Below are 23854 nucleotides of genomic sequence, written 5' to 3'. Positions count from 1 at the left end.
GTCTGCCCCTTTCTCCCGCTAGGACCTGCTGGCCCATCAAAACCTACCAGCCTTCTGTCTAAGTCTGTAAGACTAATTTTGGAAACAAATCCTGTGTAAGATTAAGGGATGATCATTCTTCACAGCATGACCCCTGTTTGGTAAGTTATTTCCATCCCAAGGACTGGAAGCTCAGTCTCCCACACACATGCTGCTGTCTCTCCTTCTGCTCCCAGGACAGATGCAGATAGTCCCATCAGTGACCCAAGGGGACAGTCCTGTGAGTCATCAGCTCCCAGAAGAGTCTGAAGATGCAGGGCTCATGTGTCAGGTCACCTGAGATGGTTTCCTATTCCAGACTAAACTGTGAGAGAATAAAGTCTCCATCAGAGTTGTGACCCCAGACCAGATGGTGATGCTGGTTTAGTCGCCAAGTCCTGTCTGCCTCTTGCGACCCCATGGACTGTAGCCCACCAGGCTCCCTTATCCATGGGATTTTCCAGGCAAAAATATTGGAGTGGGTTGCTGTCTCCTTCTCCAGGGGATCCTCCTGACCCAGGGATCGAACCCTGATCTACCTGCATTGCAGGCAGATTCTTTACTGACTGATCCACCAGGGGAAACCAGAGGATGGGAGGTTAATCCTAGAGAAAGAAGCCTCCCCTCATTTCTAACACAAGGATGGAGCATCACAGTTTAGAAGTTCAGAGCAATTCCACAGACATCAGACATGAGTGTAAAAAAAAAAAAAAAAAAAGACTTGTGAAGGGAAGTTAATGAGAATCTGTTAAGTAGTTCCCTTGTAGCTCCGACAGTAAAGAATCTGCCTGCAATGCAGGACCCAGGTTTGATCTCTGGATCAGGAAGATCCTCTGAAGAAGGAAATGGAAACCCATCCCAGTATTCTTTCACTGAAAACTCCATGGATGGAGGAGCCTTTCGGGCTAAGGTCCACGGGGTCACAAAGAGTTGGACATGACTAAGCGTCTAACACACACGGAGTATAAAGTGATTGGATCAAGGTAGTTCTAGGTGGATTAAAGGAAGGATGGAGGCCTTCAGAGGCCAGCTGTACATCAGAATGGTACATCCAAGAAGTCATTCCCAGGAGGATTTCTGACACCAGAACAGGAGACTGAGTTCAAAGCATGTCCTCCAGAGAGAAACCAGGTGATAAATCGGAATTTGGATGCAGAGTCAAAATACGGGAAGATCAGCAGCCAGGAAAAGTGTATTTAGAGAATTCCCTGCAGGTCCAATGGTTAGGACTCCAAACTTCCATTGCAAGAGGCACGGGTTCGACCTTCAGTCAGAAAAAATTCCACAAGCCATAGAGTCAAAAGAAAAAAAAAAAAAGGAAAGAAGGAAAAGCATAGTGGTAGCTACTTTAATCATTCATGTATTCAGCAGATGTGTATTAAATACTGATTATACATCAGAAGTTGCTTTAGGACTACATATTGTAATGAGAGTCCCTACATTCAGAAAACGAAGATCATCACGTCTGGTCTCATCCTTTCATAGGAAATAGATGAGGAAACAGTGGAAACAGTGTCAGACTTTATTTTGGGGGGCTCCAAAATCACTGCAGATGGTGACTGCAGCCATGAAATTAAAAGACGCTTACTCCTTGGAAGGAAAGTTATGACCAACCTAGATAGCATATTGAAAAGCAGAGACATTACTTTCCCAACAAAAGTCCATCTAGTCAAGGCTATGGTTTTTTCAGTGGTCATGTATGGATGTGAGAGTTGGACTGTGAAGAAAGCTGAGCGCTGAAGAATTGATGCTTTTGAACTGTGGTGTTGGAGAAGACTCTTGAGAGTCCCTTGAACTGCAAGGAGATCCAACCAGTCCATTCTAAAGGAGATCAGCCCCGGGTGTTCTTTGAAAGGACTGATGCTAAAGCTGAAACTCCAGTACTTTGGCCACCTCATGCGAAGAGTTGACTCATTGGAAAAGACTCTGATGCTGGGAGGGATTGGGGGCAGGAGGAAAAGGGGACGACAGAGGATGAGATGGCTGGATGGCATCACCGACTCAATGCACATGAGTTTGAGTGACCTCCGGGAGTTGATGATGGACAGGGAGGCCTGGCGTGCTGCAATTCATGGGGTAGCAAAGAGTCAGACATGACTGAGAGACTGAACTGAACTGAACTGAACTGAACTCTCATGAAGCCCACAATCTGTTAGGGAGGATACATAATTTTAAAAGCAATCATCATAAAGGAGATGTGCAGGACCCTCCATGGAAACATAAAGCAAGAGCACCTGACCCTCCACAGAGGCGGGGAGGAGGTGGGTCAGGTGAGGTGCAGTGAAGGTGCCCCAGAGGAAGTAACATACATGCTCAAACGTATAATCAGTGGTTCTCAGCTCAATCAGACTCAAGGTCCTCTTTGCTACAAATATTGTATAGCATTCTCCTTATTATCCTGAAGTGAAATTCACAGGTAGTGTAGCCTTCTATACACATGATTTAATCAATATAATTATTTAACTTCAGTAAAGAACAAAAGAAAAACCACATACATTTCGGGTATGCAAATGTGTCGCTCATATAATCAGAAAGTCTTAAAACCACCATGAAAGGGACAGCCTTCAATACAGACTGAGGTCAGGGTTAGTAACCCAGATACTGTGAGGGCATTGCATTCACAAGTGATTTTCCGTACTGATGAACAGCTCCTGGTAAAGTGCAGAATAAAACAAAACTCTATCTTCTCTTGTTGTACACAGTTCCTAATTGTGTTCCTAGAAAATTCAATATGAAATGGTACAAAATAGATTTTCTTATTAACTTATCTATTTCGTACATAGTATCAATAGTGCATGAATGAGATGGTTAGATTGCATCACCAACACAATGGACATGAATTTGAGCAAACTCCGGGAGATAGTGGAGGACAGAGGAGCCTGGTAGGCTACAGTCCATTGGGTCACAAAGAGTTGGACATGACTTAGCGGCTGAACAGCAACAACAACAAATTGACGGTACATATGTATCCATCAGTTTCAGTTTAAGACCTAAGAAGCTGCTTTATTGTGACCCAGGTGGCAAAGGGTTTATTCTAATGACAGTCAAGGCTCCCAGTCCAAGTAACCAATATTTCCTACACAGACACACACACACACACACACACACACACACATACAGAGTTAATGCCTGTCATTACTCCATTATTTCTTTAGCTCTTGAAGGCTTCCTGGCCTTTTAAAATACCACTTGAAAGAATTAAACCTTATCAGTTCATAGCTTTGTTATCAGCCAACACCTTAGTTGACAACCAGCTGAGAGTGAGACCTTGCCAGGAATGTGACCTGGATGGGTGCTGGCAGGAGCAGAGAAGAGGTGTTGGGGAGGAGAGGGCTGGGGGCCGAGGACGAAGTTGGTGACAGCATGGTGCAGGGGCAGGCCATTGCTGCCCTTGGGCTGCTTTGCTCAGCGCTAGACTTCACAGTTCTGGGAAGAAACTTTCAGGGATGGAGGGAGAGAGGCTGGTTGGAGAGAGTCACCCAGCTTGAGGGCGGCAGTTGGCAGGGGCAGGGGGAGATACAGACCATGCCGCTGACCCCAAGCAAACAGTTGTTCACACTTATCAGACTGTTTCTATCAACACTCCCACCCGCACTGACAAGGCAGTCACCCACCACACACACAGGAACCTGCTACCAGGCACATGTCTGCTGCGTAGCAAACACCATTCTGGGAATCCTTGGTGGCTCCATGGTGAGAATCTGCCTGCGATGCAGGAGACACAGATTTGATCCCTGGGTGGGGAAAACTGACTGTATTCTACAGATTGGAACTGAGGTTTAGGAAAGTAAAGAGCACACTGCTAATAATCGAGAGGAGCAGAGATCAAAGCTAGTGGAGGTGATGAAATTCCAGATGAGCTATTTCAAATCCTAAAAGATGATGCTGTGAAAGTGCTACACTCAATATGCCAGCAAATTTGGAAAACTCAGGGGTGGCCACAGGACTGGAAAAGGTCAGTTTTCATTCTAATCCCAAAGAAGGGCAATGCCAAAGAACGTTCAAACTATGGCACAATTGCTCTCATCTCACATGCTATCAAAGTAATGCTCAAAATTCTCCAAACTAGGCTTCAACAGTATGTGAACTGAGAACTTTTAGATGTTCAAGCTGGATTTAGATAAGGTAGAGGAACCAGAGATCAAATTGCCAACACCCGTTGGATCACAAAAGCAAGCGAATTCCAGAAAAACATCTACTTCTACTTCATTGACAAAGTTAATTTGACTGTGAGGATAACAGACTGTGGAAAATTCTTAAAGTGATGGGAATACCAGACCACCTGACCTGCCTCTTGTGAAACCTGTATTCAGGTAAAGAATCAACAGAACTGGACATACAACAACGGACTGGTTCCAAATTAGGAAAAGAGTACATCAAAGCTGTATATTGTCACCCTGCTTATTTAACTTCTACGCAGAGTACATCACGTGAAATGCCAGACTGGAAGAAGCAAAAGCTGGAATCAAGATTGCCAGGAGAAATATCAATAACCTCAGATATGCAGATGGCACCACCCTTATGGCAGAAAGTGAAGAGGAACTAAACAGCCTCTTGATGAAGGTGAAAGAGGAGAGTGAAAAAGCTGGTTTAAAACTCAACATTCAAAAAATGAAGATCATGACATCCAGTCACATCACTTCATGGCAAATAGATAGGGAAACAATGAGAGACTTCATTTCTTGGGTTCCAAAGTCACTGCGGATGGTGACTGCAGCCATGAAATTAAAAGACTCTGTTCTTTGGAAAAGAAGTTATGACAAACCTAGACAGAATATTAAAAAGCAGAGATGTTACTTTGCCGACAAAAGTCCATGTGGTCAAAGCTACGATTTTCCCAGTAGTCATGTATGGATGTGAGAGTTGGATATAAGGAAGGTTGAGGGCGGAAGAATCGATGCTTTTGAACTGTGGTGTTGGAGAAGACTCTTGAGAGTCCCTTGGACTGCTAGGAGATCAAACCAGTCAATTCTAAAGGAAATCAGTCCTGAATATTCATTGGAAGGATTTGAAGCTCCAGTACTTTAGCCACCTGATGTGAAGAGCTGACTCATTACAAAAGACCCTGATGATGGGAAAGATTGAAGGCAGGAGGAAAAGGGGATAATGGAGGATGAGATGGTTGGATGGCATCACCATCTCAGCAGACATGAGTCTGTGCAAGCTCCAGGGGATGGTGAAAGACAGGGAAGTCTGCAGAATGCTGCAGTCCCTGGGGTCGCAGAGAGTCAGACACAACCGAGTGACTGAATAACAAGAAATCAAATCAGAGTCTAGGATCTTAACAACTATGCTTTTGAACTTCTCTATGTTTATAAACTGCTCTTTAAAAAGCTATGATTTTACTTGCTCTCAAAGCATCCTGGGTAGAGGGAGGGGATACATGTATACATATAGCTGATTCCTTTCATTGTACAGCAGAAACTAACACAATATTGTAAAGCATTTATACTCCAAGTTAAAAAAAAAATCCTGGCAAATACAGAGCCTGTGCATGCTCTACTATTTGTATTTTAGAAATTCAAACACGAAGTCCTTGGGGGGCCTAAAGTTAATGGCCCTGGGTTGGAATATTGCAGAACACACAGATAGAAACGTGTCCCCAGATGTCACCTCAGGCTTCTTATAGGAAACTGTGTACCTTCCTCTATCTCCCTCAGTGATGCCCATGGTATTTTTATTTGTTTGCTTTTGTTTTAGTATGTGTTCTGTCTCTACCACTCTGGTCTTTGCCAGAGATTAACCTCCATATCAAAACATAACCTGCTAGTTTGTTCATAGACCCAACTCTGTACTTGGACTGTGTGTGTGTTCTAAGTCACTTCAGTCATGTCTGACTCTTTGTGATCCTATGAACTTGTAGCCCACCAGGCTCCTCTGCTTTGACTGCCATTCACATAGTCAAAAATCATTACATTAGGGGGATTTCCCTGGTGGTCCAGCGGTTAAGATCCCACGCTTTCAATGCAGGGCATCTAGGTTCAATCCCTGGTCAGGGAACTAAGGTCCCACGTGTAGCATGGTGTGGGCAAAAATAAATAAATATATTTTTAAATTAAAAAAATAATTAGGAAGTTCTAAGCAAAGTGAAAACAGCATCAATAGTGACTATCACAGGTGTTTTTGAGAAGTCCTCCCATGATCAAGTAGACTCTGGAAAGTCCCCTAAAGAAATGGAACAGAAGCCCCACCACGTGGCTGACAACAAAGCCTTGTAGAAGTTTTAACAAGCAGCCCTAGTTTTTATTGACTTAAAGGGAAATGGAGTCAAGAGGGAAATGCCAATAAAACTGTAGGTAAGTCAAATGTTTGTTTTGGTTTCTGTGGATTAGTTCTCACACATTTCCTGTTACTAGACTTTCCTTGGGTAATGTGTAATTTTAACCGCAAACCTAGTATTAAGCAATGAGTACTAGTCTGTTTCCTGATGAACTTGAGAAAGGTCAGAGGTTAATTGGGCCATGCCTGGTTAAAATGTCATAAGCTTGAAGGGAGCACAGTGCACCCCAAGCTTATCAGGACCAGGGATGGTTCAGTGGTTTAGTAACAAGCAGACGCAGGAATGTCTTAGCTTTAGAGAAACAAATTTAATTTTGTCTTAACTGCGAGACACTAAATAAACGGCTCAGACTTCCTGAAACCTTAAGAAAACACAAAAGGCCCTTAGTCTGAGAGTCTGGTCCTCACCAATATTCCATCCCCACCCTCATGGCAGAGAACAGAAGCAACTGAAATTTATACTCATCATCAATTATATAGAATCAGATCTGTCACCAGGCTCCAAAGCTGAATTTTCCCGTGGAAAATGAATAGCACATATTTACAAAAAGTCAAAAGGGGAGAGAGGGAACTCCAGGAAAAAAAAAAAAAAAAGCTACAAAAAGCTCTGTGTGTGAACAGATTCCACTGGAAAAAAATGAGCTCCAGATCAGACTTCACTTTGCTGCCTGGAAACTCGATCAGTGCCCCCAGAGTCCAAAAAGAAGTTTTCTGAGGCCCAACTATTGATTTCCAATTAAAGGTTCAGTGAGATGACAGTCAGTAGTTAACATAAGAAAGAGAGAACAACTCAACATCTAGATGTTCTTCCAAAATTTTCTCTCTTCAATCAGCAAAACTCAGTGGGGAGTAATAATGAGAGTCCAAGATCATGCAGGTAGGTAACTGCTGGAGAAAGTATTTACAGAAAACTTACAAATAAAATAACCCTGGTGGCTCAGATGGTAAAGAATCTGCCTGCAATGCAGGAGACCTGGGTTTGATCCCTGGGTTGGGGAGATCCCCTGGAGACAGGAATGACAACCCACTCCAGTCTTCTTGCCTGGGAAATCCCATGGACAGAGGAGCCTGTGGCCTACAGTCCACAGGGTCAAAAAGAGTCAGACATGACTGAACTAACACTTTCGCTTTGCAAATAAAATGAACCAGGATAACTGCCATGCAGACTTCAAATCGTATTTGTACTTTTCAACTGTTTTAGTTCCTTGTTTCAGTCACATTTCTTTACACAAAGAACAAATCAAAAGCAAACCTTGTCCTAGAAGCACTGAACTGCAAAGAACTTTCAAGCATTTCTAGAATCAGTTCAGCATACTCCTGAAACCCACACGCCTGAAACAAGAGAAGATTGTGTCAGTGGAATAGGCTTGTGAATTAATTTCTTGTAATGAAGCATCTTTGGTGGGAAAGAACTATAGTTGAAGGAAGATATTCATGTTCCACACACACTCTAAGTCTTGGTCTGCTTTTTCAGAGCTTGGGGACAAACTTTCAAAACAGAATCATAACTCTCTTACTGAAAGAAAGTCTAAGGTTTGAAGCTATTTAAATTATTAAGTCTTTAAAAAATCCATTTTACCTAAACAAGCTCAAGAATGAACTTGGGGTGGTGAAAGGAAATGGTACTGTTTTTCATATGGGGGAAGATGTTTCTTGACTTAGGTGGCTCAGTTGGTAAAGAACCTGCTTGCAATGTAGGAGACCCAAGTTTGATCCCTGGGTTGGAAATATCCTCTGGAGAAGGAAATAGCAACCCACACCAGTAATCTTGCCCGGGAAATCCCATGGACAGAGGAGCCTGGCAGGCTACAGTCCATGGGGTCGCAAGAGTCAGACACGACTTAGCGACTAAACCACCACCACTCACACTTAGGACCTGTAACTATGAATATGAAGAGAAGTACAGTGCTGTCTTTGGGTCCTGGATGCTAGAGTCTTTTCAGCCAGATTCTCCTACTAAGCGAACAACTCAAAGAAGTCACTTTGGAAAGTTCTAGTCACTCTCTATGACTCTTTCGGGAGCAACAGTCTGCATTTTCATTGTATCCAGTCAAACCGAGAAAGATGAGCCATGCTCTCCCGGACACCTAGGCACTCAGCACCCTTGGGCACATAGCATCAAGGAGGGAACAAAAAGAAGCATGCAACCTGCTGCTCCAAAAAGCTGCATTCCCTCTCTGATAAAATCTATTTAAATAGGATTTTACTAAAACAAAAAGACTGAACATGTCCAGTAAGTCTCAGCCAACACACAGAATGCAAAGAAAAGTTTCTTAAGTAAAGAAAAATTTACCCTGAAAGAAAAAATAGGCAAGAATATGCCAGAAAATGATCAATGATTACCCCAGGGATGGGCAATATTTTTCCTAACACTTTTCTGTAGAAGTTTTACTTTGAAAGTCATTTGCAACATAAAGTAGAAGACAAATTCAGAACTTCTAGTCAAGACAGCATTGTAAGCATGATTTGAAAAACTTCCTCTGTTTGTATGTATGTCAATCACAGATAACACTTTTTTAAAAGAGAAAGAGCAATACACCAGAGCAATGACAGATTAGTAATCATAACATGGATAAAGGTCATGCCGGCCAGCCTGCTGTTGGAGGGTCATAATAGGAATGTGAATGAAGAACTCCAACAGGAAATTCACAAGAAGACACCCACTCTCTAATAATGAAGTCATAATAAATTGAAATAAGATAGTATTTCATATCCACATTAGCAAAATGTTTAAAGTGTTAAAATTCCAAGTATTGGCAAGAATGCAAGAAAATGGAAACATTCATGTCGATAACAATTGCATAAACTGGTACATATTTTGGAGAAGAATTTGGTGAGCAATACTAAAAGTGATGGGAGAAGGCAATGGCACCCCACTCCAGTACTCTTGCCTGGAAAATCCCATGGACGGAGGAGCCTGGTAGGCTGCAGTCCATGGGGTCTCGAAGAGTCAGACACGACTGAGCGACTTCACTTTCCCTTTTCACTTTCATGCATTGGAGAAGGAAACGGCAACCCACTCCACTATCTTGCCTGGAAAATCCCAGGGATGGGGAACCTGGTGAGCTGCCGTCTATGGGGTCACACAGAGTCGGACACAACTAAAGCGACTTAGCAGTAAAAGTGATGATGCACATGCTTGTGAACACTGTTACACAGTGTAACTTCATCACTAGTGCACAAGGAGATAGGTACTGGAATGTTTATTGCATTAATGTTAACATTTATTACATCACTTAAATATTGAATAACTAGAAACAATCTGTCATAGAAGACAGGATAAATAAATTGTAATATGTTCATAAAAATAGATCACTTAGAGAAAATAAACAAGCTATTGTATTAATACGACTAAATATTTAACACATTAATTTGAATATGAAAAGCAAGTCACGGGATGATATACTGTTTGCATTACCTTTTGTGTGAATTTTTAAAACACATAAGCTGACACTACATATTGAATAAATGCCAACTTCATAGCATCAATTAACTCACCAGGGAGGGAAGGAAATGGATGAAAATGAATAAAAAACTTTTCAAACATATCTATATAACATTTTACTGCTAAACAAATAAAAACTTTAAATAGCCTAAGCAAACATAACATTTGTTGGATCTGGGCTCTGAGCATATGTGAGTATATCCTGTTATTATCTCTACTCCTGAAAATGTTTGATATATTTCATAACTTAAAACAGTAAATGCAAATCGTGTTTGTTAATTAAAAACTTATTATTTATTTTAGCCAGAATAAATCTGTGCAGTGGCAGGGAATGTCCATATTTCAGAGGCTAAGAAGGACACAGAGCCTGTAATCAACATGGATAGGAAATCTCATATTCATATATGTGACACCATGACGTGGCCTGGAGGAGCTGGCAGAGAAGGTATGGGGTGAGGGGTGAAGCAGTGAGTGATCGCTGAGCTTGTGATAGGCAGTAGGAAGCAAAGACTAGAGGAACAGAGATAAGGAGCCACATGTATTTTAAGTGGTAGAACTCCAAGTCTAGGTTCCAACAGTGGAAAAGATAGAGGTCATGGAAGGGCTGCTAGAAATGAGAAGCAGAAGGAAGCTCTGCTATGTGAAACATCAGAGGTCACAGGATGAAGACAGGTTGAGTGGGAAGATAGGAAGCTCTGGTCAGACAGCAGAAATTGGAAACAGAATGGTTCCGATGGTCCGAGTCTGGGAAAACACACAGTGAACATGGTTCTGTGGAAAAAACGGCTGCTGCAGAAGTTGAATGGTCAAGGTGAGGGAGAGGCTGCCTCAGACTCCAAATATCATCAAGACTGACCAGGGTCTGGGGGAGGGAAGGAAGCAGAGAAAGGAAGACTGTGAGCTCAAATGTTAAACGCTTCATAGCTAACTGATGGGTGCTGGGTGGAGGGGGACATAGAAGAGGACATGGATGAGCCTCCAACAGCAAGCTGGATGGCATGACTTGCCAAAAAAATGGTCGCAAGTTACAGTAAGCAATATTAGCAGAGGTAGCTTTGCATCACTTGGCCTCCCAGGCTCTGAGAGGTGCCCTAGAAGACTATATCACAAGAGCGGGGGCTCTTGGGTAACTTGCCCAGGTGAGATATTTTAACTGAAATCAACTGAAGCTTTTGTTTCCTACTCCAGCTTCCCCTCAACTCCCCATCGCATTCACAACAGTATCAGGCAAAGTTGCAGGGCCCACTGGCAATTTGGAGCCTAGTTAAGGAGATGAGTTGAGGGCACATTTATTTTGGATCTAGAGGGATGTATTTATATAGTTGTGTGCAGGAATGATTTCCAGGAATAAACCTACTGCCCACCCCACCAACTCACTTGGCATCATGACGTAAGGGCCAGCGGTTTCATCATTCTAAGAGTGAGTCCCACAGTGAAGGGGTAGAAGATGGGAAACAATCTATGACACTGATGGAGGTAAACGCTGGTCTTTGGGAAAGTCTTCAAGTGCAAAACTGTAAATTAAGGAAATGTAGGGAAAAAGCATTCTAGCTGTACATCATGGATTTGTCTAATAAGGATATTGTTGTATTCTGCACTTGTAATGTTTGCAGTGTTTATCAGTTTTTGTAAATTTGTGATTTGCTGTGTGTTCTTTTTTTTCCATCCTAAAGAAATATTTAATTTCATACCCAACTTTACTTTCATAGTTTAAAGAAATTATGGAAGTTGTGTAAGCTTCCGAGCCCCCCAAATAGGGATCATTTCTGGTAGTTAAACACTGGATTCAAAACAATAGCAAATAGTAATTAAGAGTCAACTTGGCTTTACCATCTTCATTTCACAAGATTTTGTCTTCTCCCCCAAAGAAATACAAGTTAAGATTTTAGCCAAACATCATTTATTGTATTAAATCTTATGTAATCAGTTTTCTTAAAATGTAATCCAAAGACTGAGGAATGAGACCAAAAATTTGGATACAGCAATCCTTGCCAAGCTTAATGACCTCTTAATGGTATGAAAGTTTCCATGATTTTATATTTCTAATTGCTTTTTTATTATTGCTCGGATGAACTCTGCAAAACAAAAAAAAAATAGTATTAATGATAATCATAGCTCTTTTTTAAAAATGAGGATGCCAGAATTCTACTCATTATATAATGATTCAGTCAATCCCAGAAAGCACTCTGTTCTTATGGAAATAATCCAGAAGCAGGAGAACTGGGTCCCACAGAGTTCTCCTAGAATACACATGGAAGACATTCATTCTATCCATACAAAGAGGAAGAAGACTGCTGGACCTACAAGAAATGGAAACCCGCTCAACTCAACATTCTTCAACGTTCAGAAATGGAAACAGTCTCAGTAAACAATGGCCATAAGACTTACAGACATGTTCTATTACTTACTGCCAGCTTTCTAATCACCTAGACATTCAAAATGTAAATCTGTATCAAATACTCCATTTCACACCTCTTCACCCTAAACCATCAAATGGCTGACCTTCTGGTCTTTCTAAGAAGAGTGATGACTTGCCTACTTGAGAAAGGTGTAGACTATTGATTTTTTACCAGCTGAGCTACACTTCCCTGGTGACTCAGATGGTAAAGAATCCGCCTGCAATGCAGGAGACTTGGGTTCCATCCTTGGGTTGGGAAGATCCCCTGGAGGAGGGCGAGACAACCCGCTCCAGTATTCTTACCTAGAGAATCCCCATGGACAGAGGAGCCTGGCAGGCTACAGTCCATGGTGTCACAGAGAGTTGGACATGACTAAGCGACTAAGCAAGGCACAGCAAGGCTATTCATTGCACTCACTCTCCAATGCTCTGATGCCTGTCCACGATTCCACTGGAGCATAAAGCTCACCAGAGCCGCACCCAGTGCCTTCCCAATCTTCTGTCTGCTCTCAGGACCTTGGCCCAGCTCCCTTGCCTGCTATGGGTGGCAGAATTCAAAGGCCGCCCCATAAAATCTGCTCTAACCCAGGGAGCATCTGGTGAACAGAATGCTTTCTCTGACTGCTCTCTGCCACCCATCAGGATTGGGGGAAGAGGAGAGAGAGCATCTCTTTTGTGAGAATTTGTTAATAATTGGAAACTTGTTTTTAAGTGATTTTTATTTTCTCTTGGATTACTTGCCTCTTTCTTTCCTTTTGGTACAGAAATAAAAACAGAAATCAGTGACTCTCTGATTTCTCCAAATGACAATTCATTTGCTTTCCAAAACTGATGCACTTGCGGAAATAACAAGGCTATCTCACCCGGGGCAGCAAGCCCTATCACTTTGGTACCAGGGACTGGTTTCGTGAAAGATAGCTTTTCCATAGACCCAGGGCAAGAGGGTGTGTTTTAGGCGGTAATGCGAGTGATAGAGAGCCATGGAGAATAGCAGATGAAGCACCCAGGGTTTGGGGTCCCCTGGCCCAGGAGCCTTGGTGGTGAGTAAAGAGGCAGTGGGATGTTGAGACTGGGCCACCAGAGAGACTGTCATTGCTGCACTCGCTTCTTGAAAGGTGGGAGGTGGGATTTGCCACAAACTGCTCAGAGCAGGGGACTCCAAGGTCTCTAATTTACAGTTTTATTTGATTTTCCCATTATACTAAGCTACCTTTATGAGGTAACATTAAAATTAATAATTGTATGGTTTAAAAGAAAGTTTTCTTTCTGCTTTGTTGACCTGTATGCCCTTCATGAGATAGAGAACTATATCTTTCCAGTCTGGCCCCCAAATATCTCCCATTCTCATTTCCCCCATTCCCTCCTCTCTGCAAACCCTGTGCTCAGCTGTCTGACTCATCACCCCATCAATCTGGGTGCTTCCTGCTCTTCAGGCTCCCACTCAGGCCATGATCCTCCTCTTCTCTAGACGAGGGAGGTAAATCCCATTAACCAGTCCAAATGTTTACTGAGTCCTACCTCCCCAGCTCTGCCATGTAGACACCTGCTCCCCTGAGGCTCCCATATTCTTTTCTTCCCCCATTCTTTTCATTTTATATTTCCCTTAAAAAATATTTTATTGAAGTATAATTGATTTACAGTGCTATGTTAGTTTCTAGTGTACAGCAAAATGATTCAGTTATCCAATATATACTAATTTGCATCTGCTAATCAGAAGATAGGGCTTCTCTGGTTTAAGAAGAGGTGGCAAGAATACACAGAACTGTACAAAAAAGATCTTCATGACCCAGATAATCACAATGGTGAGATTACTCACCTAGAGCCAGACATCCTGGAATGTGAAGTCAAGTGGGCCTTAGAAAGCATCACTAAGAACAAAGCTAGTGGAGGTGAAGGAATTCCAACTGAGCTATTTCAAATCCTGAAAGATGATGCTGTGAAAGTGCTGCACTCAATATGCCAACAAATTTGGAAAACTCAGCAGTGGCCACAGGACTGGAAAAGGTCAGTTTTCATTCCAATCCCAAAGAAAGGCAATGCTAAATAATGCTCAAACTACCGCACAATTGTATTCATCTCACACACTAGTAAAGTAATGCTCAAAATTCTCCAAGCCAGGCTTCAGCAGCATGTGAACCATGAACTTCCAGATGTTCAAGCTGGTTTTAGAAAAGGCAGAGGAACCAGAGATCAAATTGCCAACATCCGCTGGATCATGGAAAGAGCAAGAGAGTTCCAGAAGAACATCTATTTCTGCTTTATTGACTATGCCAAAGCCTTTGACTGTGTGGATCACAATAAACTGTGGAAAATTCTGAAAGAGACAGGAATACCAGATTACCTGACCTGCCTCTTGAGAAACCTATATGCAGGTCAGGAAGCAAGAGGTAGAATTGGACATGGAACAGACTGGTTCCACATAGGAAAAGGAGTACATCAAGGCTGTATATTTTCACCTTGCTTATTTAACTTAAATGCAGAGTACATCATGAGAAACTCTGGGCTGGAAGAAACACAAGCTGGAATCAAGATTGCCGGGAGAAATATCAATAACCTCAGATATGCAGATGATACCACCCTTATGGCAGAAAGTGAAGAACTAAAAAGCCTCTTGATGAACATGAAAGAGGAGAGTGAAAAAGTTGGCTTAAAGCTCAACATTCAGAAAACGAAGATCATGGCATCTGGTCCCATCACTTCATGGGAAATAGAAGGGGAAGTAGTGGAAACAGTGTCAGACTTTATTTTTCTGGGCTCCAAAATCACTGCAGATGGTGATTGCAGCCATGAAGTTAAAAGACGCTTACTCCTTGGAAGGAAAGTTATGACCAACCTAGATAGCATATTCAAAAGCAGAGATATTACTTTGCCGACAAAGGTCCACCTAGTCAAGGCTATGGTTTTTTCAGTGGTCATGTATGGATGTGAGAGTTGGACTGTAAAGAGAGCTGAGCGCTGAAGAATTGATGCTTTTGAACTGTGGTGTTGGAGAAGACTCTTGAGAGTCTCTTGGAATGCAAGGAGCTCCAACCAGTCCATTCTAAAGGAGATCAGTCCTGGGTGTTCTTTGGAAGGACTGATGTTAAAGCTGAAACTCCAATACTTCGACCACCTCATGCAAAGAGTTGACTCATTGGAAAAGACTCTGATGCTGGGAGGGATTGGGGGCAGGAGGAGAAGGGGATGACAGAGGATGAGATGGCTAGATGGCATCACCGACTCAATGCACATGAGTTTGAGTGAACTCTGGGAGTTGGTGATGGACAGGGAGGCCTGGTGTTCTGCGATTCATGGGGTCGCAAAGAGTCGGACACGACTGAGCGACTGAACTGAACTGAATCATAAACTCTGGGTCCAGCCCTCACCCACTTCCGCTTCTCCTTGGCAACCATAAATCTGTTCTCTACATGTGTGAGTCTATTGCTCTTTAGTAGGTAAGTTCATTTGCGCAGTATTTTAGATTCCATGTATCAGTAATATCACATGGTATTTTTCTTTCTCTGTCAGTCTTACTTCACTTAGTATGACAATCTCTAGGTTCATCTATGTTGCTACAAATAGCATCATTTCATTCTTTTTTATGGCTGAGTAGTATTCCATTGTGTATGTCCCACAGCTTCTTTATCCATTCATCTGTTGAATGACATTTAGGTTGTTTTCATGTCTTTGCCATTGGAAATAGCAGCACCATTCTTTAATGCTGGGTCTATAATAGGTGAGGTGGAGGTCTTTCAATGTCACTCTGACATATTTTTACCACTTGCATTTTTATTTAACTTTATGCATATGTACATCTTAATTTCTCAACTAGATTTGAAGATTCTTAAAGATGGAACTTTTTTGGACATAATTCTTTATACATTCCAGAAAATATTTAGTGTGTTTTCTTACTTGTAGTGTGTACTACACTGCTAATTTTTAGGGTGGATGTATAGTAAGTTAATGAATTATCTATGCATGAATCAGTGAGTTAGGTCTATGAATTCCAAAACAATGTGCTGCCCTATAGTGTATTTAAACAGGGTCCTTCTTACCTAGTTTTGTCCACTGATACTGGCACTGAAGCTAACAGTCAGGTGGATTCCATTCACTTGTGGTATATATATAAATAAAAATATCCAGAAGGATTCTTTAACTCAGAGTGTCATAAAGATAATAAAGGAATGTGTTGGGAATTACTGAACACACTGTCTGCAGTGAGAATCTTGACAAATTCCTTGGCATACTTTCACATAATGAACTCTAAAGGAAGTACAGGGACTCTGATGAGAGTTCCCAGTTCCTCTTGATGAAGAAACTGCTGCTAACCCTCCCCAGCAAGGCTCAGGGTGTCATGCTGTCTATCAGGATCTCCGGGAGGCTCCACGTTTCTCCCATGCCACAGTGGTACTGTGATACTTATTTCTCACAAAGTGAAAGTGAAGTCGCTCAGTTGTGTCCGACTCTTTGCGACCCCATGGACTGTAACCTATCAGGCTCCTCTATCCACGGGATTCTCCAGGCAAGAATACTGGAGTGGGTTGCCATTTCCTTCTCCAGGAGATCTTCCTGACCCAAGGATTGAACCTAAGTCTCCTGCATTGCAGGCAGACGCTTTAACCTCTGAGCCACCATGGGGTATAAGACAAGCTCAAAGATGTATTGTACAACACAGGGAATACAGCCAATATTTTGTAATCATTGTGAATAGAAAGTAACTTTTAAAATTGTGCAAAAATAAAGAAATTATAAAAATGAAAATGTAAAAACAAGGATTTACTATATTCAATATTTTATAATAACATAATGAACAATAATCTGAAAAAATAATGTACTTCTTGTAACTGAATCATTTCGCAGTATATCTAAAGAGAACACAATGTTATAAATCAACTATGCTTTAATGTTTTTAATGTGGTGAAAAAAGGAAAGGCCCTTATAATTACAGAAATATATACTTCATCAATTTTTTGAAGGCACCCCTCGTAAAAAAGTACTTCAAAATTGCCTCCTTCTCACCTCCCAGCACTGAAGCAATGACCCAAGGCCAAGGGTCTGGTCAAATGCCTCAGGTGCATATCTGTCATGACATTTTATACCTAGTGAGGAGTCATCCGTGACATCAGATCACTCTGCCGGTTTCCCTTGAGAACTGTATTATGTCAGATTCATCTTTCTATCCTAAGGTATCCAAATACTAAATTAATTTTGTTGGTATGGATATGTGTATCAGTGTTTTCTTATTTTTGGCAAGGCTAAAAGCAAAGCAAATATTTTGATGCCAGATGTCCAGAGTCAACAGCCATCTACAGGTCACACATTATTCTTATTGTACAATTCCTGCCAAGAAGAACCACAACACCTAAACAAGCAAGTGTGCACCACACACACAACAGCAGGCTAAGAGCTCCCAACCAATCAATGAGTCTGCCTTCCACTCCAGGGATGAGTAGTCTGTAAATAACCCTCATCTATTTATCCAGTCATTCTATTGATCAATAAACATTTGTTAAGGACACAAAACATGCTAGACAATGTGTAAGATAGTGACTATACAGAGAAAAGGAAAGCACAGACTATCTTCAAGAGGTTCACGGTTTATTAGAGAAGACAGACATGATGAAAGTAATTTCAATTCAAGTGACAGGTCAAAAAAGACCAAGTGCTAAGGGACTGCATTAGAGGGGACATGAAAAGTGGAGTCTTTCTTCATATAGGAAACCAAGTTGGACTTCTAAGAGGAGATTTAAGCAAAATTTTGTAAAAGAATATTTTAGGACAAGGGATGGCCCATGCACTGGCAGGAAAGTTAAAGTGAAAATGACCAGATTGACAAGAAAATCCATTTATTGTGGTTAGAATATGGAGTAAGGCAGGGACCATGGCAGAGAAAGAAGCTAAAAGAAGTAATTCAGGCCCGAACTGTGATGAACACATGGCAGCAACGTGCAAAAGTTTTGAAAGCAGCTAAAATAAATCATTGAAGTGCCAGAAAGAAGTTACTGAAAAAAAGTAATCAAAAGAGATGGATAAAATTAGGTAATGCAAGGTTAGGAAAACTGTAATTAAAATCATGTGTATAAACAATTACCCCAGAGAAGGCAATGGCACCCCACTCCCGTACTCTTGCCTGGAAAATCCCATGGACGGAGGAGCCTGGTAGGCTGCAGTCCATGGGGTCGCGAAGAGTCGGATACGACTGAGTGACTTCACTTTCACTTTTCACTTTCATGCACTGGAGAAGGAAATGGCAACCCGCTCCAGTGTTCTTGCCTGGAGAATCCCAGGGACGGGAGAGCCTGGTGGGCTGCCGTCTGTGGGGTCGCACAGAGTCAGACATGACTGAAGCAACTTAGCAGCAGCAGCAGCAGCAGCAAACAATTACCCCAAGAATAGAAAATATACAGTAAAAATTGTGACTAATGAGACAAAGGGGCTTCCCTTGTGGCTCAGCTGGTAAAGAATTCACCTGCAATGCAGGAGACCTGGGTTCAATCCCTGGATTGAGAAGATCCCCTGGAGAAGGGAATGGCTACCCAATCCAGCATTCTGGCCTAGAGAATTCCATAGATTGTATAATCCATGGGGTCAAAAAGAGTTGGACATGACTGAGTGACTTTCACTTTCAATAAGACAAAAACATTTAAAATAATTATTTACATGGTCATGTAACAGAATGCCAAAAATATTATTATTGTGTCAAATATATTATTATTATATAATTCTAGGATATAGACTGTAATTATATAATCTTCAGCTGGATCTATTTAAGTTTCACCGAAAAAAGAAAGATATGAAAGTAAGCAAATAAATAGGAAGGACAGATTAAAGATCAAAGAGAGGCATCCTATGCATAAGTGTATCAGCTATGTCTCTTTGGTTGCTGAAGCTTCTAACAACCAGCTCTTAAGCCCAAAGGAAGTCTATTGGCAAGATCTGGAGAATTTACTGTGTCCTCTAAGAAAGGCTAGAGATGTGGGCTGGACAGAGGCAGAGTGCTTGCCTGGGTCAGAGGAGCTGAGCCGCCTCCTCTTGACACAATCACTGAGGAAAATGAATTCCAGCCCCGGGGCGGTCTTTTTATCACTCAGTTGGAGAATTTAAATTCCAGAGGGGAACATTCACATTCCTCAGCTGAGAGGGCAGAACTCCCAGATAAACAGCCTGACAGATGGCATCCAATGAGGAAAAGTGTGATTCCCCCAGAAGAAATCAAGCTAGGGTCCATGACAGGACAGCCAAAACACAAAGATGGAAAGTTCACGGCAGTTAACAATACTCTGGAAGGGGAAACCAGCACAAAAAGAGAGCACGTGCTTAAAGAGGTGAGAGGAAGAAAGCCCCAGACTGGGAAAGACCTGAATCTAGTTCCCGGCCAACAGCGAGACGCATGAGTGGAAGGAGTGCTTCCCCCAGAGAGACCCTGGTGACACATTTCTCTTTCTCCTGTGTCACCCTGGAGAGTCCTGCCCAGTCCCCTGGACCGTTCTGCACAAGGGTAGGAAGAGGGCACCTCCTGTTGCCACTACAGTAGAGAGATGGTGAGAAGGACCTATGCCCACAACTTGAACTGACCTAAGTGAAGGAAATCGTTCTTGGACATCCGGTGGTCGTGGCCAGAGCCAATGGGGGTCATGCTGGGAAGGCACACTGGGAGGCATTGCTTCTGTGCACAGGGGGCTCTGGACACGAACTGGTGGGGGTGGGGCAGGGGGGAACAGAAGTTGAGAACAGAGTTCTGATGACAGCTTAAAATGATGATAAGGAACACCATCTCCACCAAGAGAGGGAAACCCTTTGCATGGTGCCTTTAGGAAAATAAGTCTCTGGGTCCCTTTTAAAAAGATTGTCTCTCTGCAAATTACTATTTGCCCTTAAACAGTGTGTACTGCCCAGGAGATACTCACGGACCAAAAGCCCAGTGAAGATGGAGAAGGCATATCCTTACACTGTGACAGGGTCTATTGATCAATAGGGATTACCTATTTTCCTATGTTCGTGTCTCCTTGCTGGTAAGACCTCTTAGCCTTACTGAGCATGTGCCACACAACAGGAACCGTGCTGAACACTGACTTTCATGATCTTATTCTATGTACCATAGGCTCAGGGCTCTTTCTTTTTTTTTTTTAAATGTCATTTCATGCAAATCAAAACTAGAATGAGGCACCACATCACACAAGTCAGAATGACCATCATTTAAAAGTCTACAAATAACAAATGCTGGAGAGGGTATGGAGACAGGGGAACCCGCCTACACTACTGATAGAAATGTAAACAGGTACAGCCACTATGGAGAAAAGCATGGAGGTTCCTTTAAAAACTAAAAATAAAGTTGCCATATGATCCAGCAATCCCACTCTTGGGCATATATCCAGAGAAAAACATTAATTTGAAAAGGTACATACACCCCAAGTTCATAGCAGCACTATTTACAATAACCAAGACAAGGGAGCAACCTAAATGTCCATCAAAGGAGGAATGGCTAAAGAAGAAGGTATATACATACAATGAAATATTACTCAGCCATAAAAAAGAATGCAAAAATTTGCAGCAACATGGATGGACCTAGAGATTATCATATTAAGTGAAGTAAATCCTACAGAGAAAGACAAATACTGTATGGTATCACTTCTAGGCAGAATCTAAACTATGATACAACCGAACTTACCTACAAAACAGAAACAGATTAATAGGCATAGGGAATAGCCTTGTGGTTGTCAAGCCAAAGGGGGAGGGAGGGGGAGTGATGGATGGGGAGTTTGGAGTTAGCAGATGCAAACTCATATATAGAATGGATAATCAAGGTTCTACTGTGTAACACAGGGACCTATATTCAATGTCCTGTAATAAACCACAATGGAAAAGAACAAAAAATATTTTTTTTTAAGAATTGTCATTTCATGGGATTCCCCTTTTGTTTCACATGCCTTGGTCACTTTCTCTGTTGCAGAAATGTTGTGTCAAGATAGGGTGCAAATGCATCTTTAAAAAAAAAAAACTCACTTAGAATTAAACAGGATTTACTGTTCATTTGTCAACAAAGAGCATGTCAAAGAAAGCATGACATGCTCCAGTCCAATTAGATCTGAAGAGAGAAAGCTGGAACTCGGGTCAAATTATAATCATTCGGCAATTAGGGCAGACTTGATTGAATTAAACACTCATTTCAATGCAGTTAGTTGTTCTTAAAAATGTTAAGGACGTTTAAATCAAGGTGGGGAGTTGGAATCATCCTCAACAGATTCCATGCATTCTGAGGACTGAAACCCAGATGCAGACTCTGCCAAGGAACCATCAGATATTTGTCCCTCAGGAGTCACTGAACAACAAAAGGACTAGATAGGGAATGTCTTCCCCGGAGGATACATTAGTGACTTCACGTCAGGGAGGGCAGCTTACCTTAATTTCTGAAGCTAGAACCACCCTACCTGTGCCACCTGAGTACACCCTGCAGCACCTGGGTGTGATTGAAAAGCCTCTCTCTCTGCAAATCTTTTTGAATGAAATGAAGTTTGACTTTTATTCCAGATGTGATCACCGTAAGTCTGAAAGAATAGGAACAATAGGTCTGCAAAACCGTGGTAGAGATGAGTGTTGCCTGACACCAAAACCTACAGCTTGCAGAACACAGAAAAGTGTGGGGATTTTAGCCCCAACTCACCTGCTAGACCTGGTGGCCAACTCACCTGCACAGCCTCTGCCTCACCTGGCTTATGGGGCCCGTAATGGTCAGAAAAACACTGACACACACAGGACACATCAGATCCTGGAAGTTACCATTTTATGAAGATTCCATGCTAACCCTTCATACGTGCTTTCTCTTCAGATATAACCCAAAGTCAAACGAAACTTAAAAGCTTACATCTAAATCCAAAATATTGCTTATGTTTCTATTTTCTTCCCCCAAACTATATGGGATTTCCCAGGTGGTCCAGTGGTTAAGACTCTGTACTTCCATTGCAGGGGGTATGCATTTGATCACTGGCCAGGGAATTAAGATCCCGTACAACACATGGTACAGCCAATTTTTTTTTTATAAAGTCTATAACAGACGCTAAAGAGAAAAGCATTACCACACAATCATGCACCGCATGCACACATACACACACACTACAAAAAGTTTTGTAATAATTTCTAAAGTGTCTGCCTCTAATACGGGAGACCTGGGTTCGATCCCTGGGTCAGGAAGATCCCCTGGAGAAGGAAATGGCAACCCACTCCAGTATTCTTGCCTGGAGAATCCCATGGATGGAGGAGCCTGGTGGGCTACCGTCCATGGGATCGCAAAGAGTCGGACATGACTGAGCGACTAAGAATAAAAATAATCGTTGAGTTTGGCTGACAAGATTATGGAATCTGATGGTGAGTTAACGACCTCTCCATGAGGAAACTTCCAGTACATCCTGAGGGGATGGGAAAGGCAGCAGGGATGAGTCAGGAAAACAAACACCACCCAGAACTTTGGACAGAAGGGACTGAATACAGTAAACTATAAACTGATCACAAAATTATTGGGGAAATTGAGGAGATGAAAAAAAAAAATCAGGTAAATTAATCCAGAAAGCAATGATGTCAGCAAGCCTGTTGTGGGTCAGAGACCGAAGTTGTCAGTGACTCCATCCTTCTAATAGGACCTTGTGCTTGTTGGCAAAGAGTGACTTTGAAGAACACCAACCTCACCTTTTCATAGATAGAAGCTCACAGGAGCTGCAACCCACGTGCCACAGTCTCCATGCTTTGGGGCCTCTGTTCTTCTCGAGTAAGCACAAATGATACCAGAATGTGAGAGAATATGCTTAATTCAGCACGAGGAGTGGTTTGCATGAGGAAAAAAAAAAAAAAAAAGATATCCAAAGAGAGCTGAAAAGTGGATTGACTTCCTTGGGAAGAGAAGACACAAAATAAATATCAGGACGTTTTCAAGTTACTAACACTCTTCACTTGGTAAACTGTACCCTTTGAGCATCTTCGGAAACATCACCTCACAGGCTTCCCTGGTGGTTCAGTGGTAAAGAACCTGCCTGCCAGTGTAGAAGACACAGGGTCGTTCCCTGACCGGGGAAGATCCCACATGCCTCGGAGCGATTATGTGCCACAGCTACTGGGCCTGCGCTACAGAGCCTAGGAACTGCAGCTACCGTGAGCCATAGAGCCTTCACTCCACCACAGAAGAAGCCACCACAATGGGAAGCCCGGGTACCACAACTAGATGGTAGCCCCTGCTCGCCCAAACTAGAGAAGAGTCCATGCAGCCACAAACACTCAGCACAGCCAAAGATAAATAAAATTGCATAAAAAAGAAACATCACCTCACTTTATCCTCAGAAACTAGAGAGCAACTGAAGGGAGACGGCTCACAAACAAATAGCAAAGGATGCTGGAATAGCCCAGAAACATTGACAGAATTCAAGGTGATCAAGCAGTGAGAGGAAGACGGGGCATCAGGAAGGAGGCGGTGGTGAAATGCCAGGAGATAGAAGAATGAGGAGGCAGAAAGGCAGCAGAGGAGCCGCTGTGAACCTGGAGAAGGTGGGTCCACGAGAGAAGAGGGGATAGAAGCTGAATCACAGTAGCAAAAGGCAGCCAATAATCGCAGCTCACGGATCTTATTCATTTTGCCACAGAAAAGGCAGAACATGAGGCAATATTACATTTCACGTGTGTGTGTGTGTGTGCACCTTGGGAGGAGGTTATGGAAAGTTTCACTTATAACTTCAAGATATAATAATATTTAC

Source organism: Capra hircus, chromosome 13 (genome assembly GCF_001704415.2).
Source record: "Capra hircus breed San Clemente chromosome 13, ASM170441v1, whole genome shotgun sequence".
NCBI lineage: Eukaryota > Metazoa > Chordata > Mammalia > Artiodactyla > Bovidae > Capra > Capra hircus.
The sequence above is the reverse complement of the archived record's forward strand: the minus strand, read 5'-3'. Positions refer to the sequence as shown.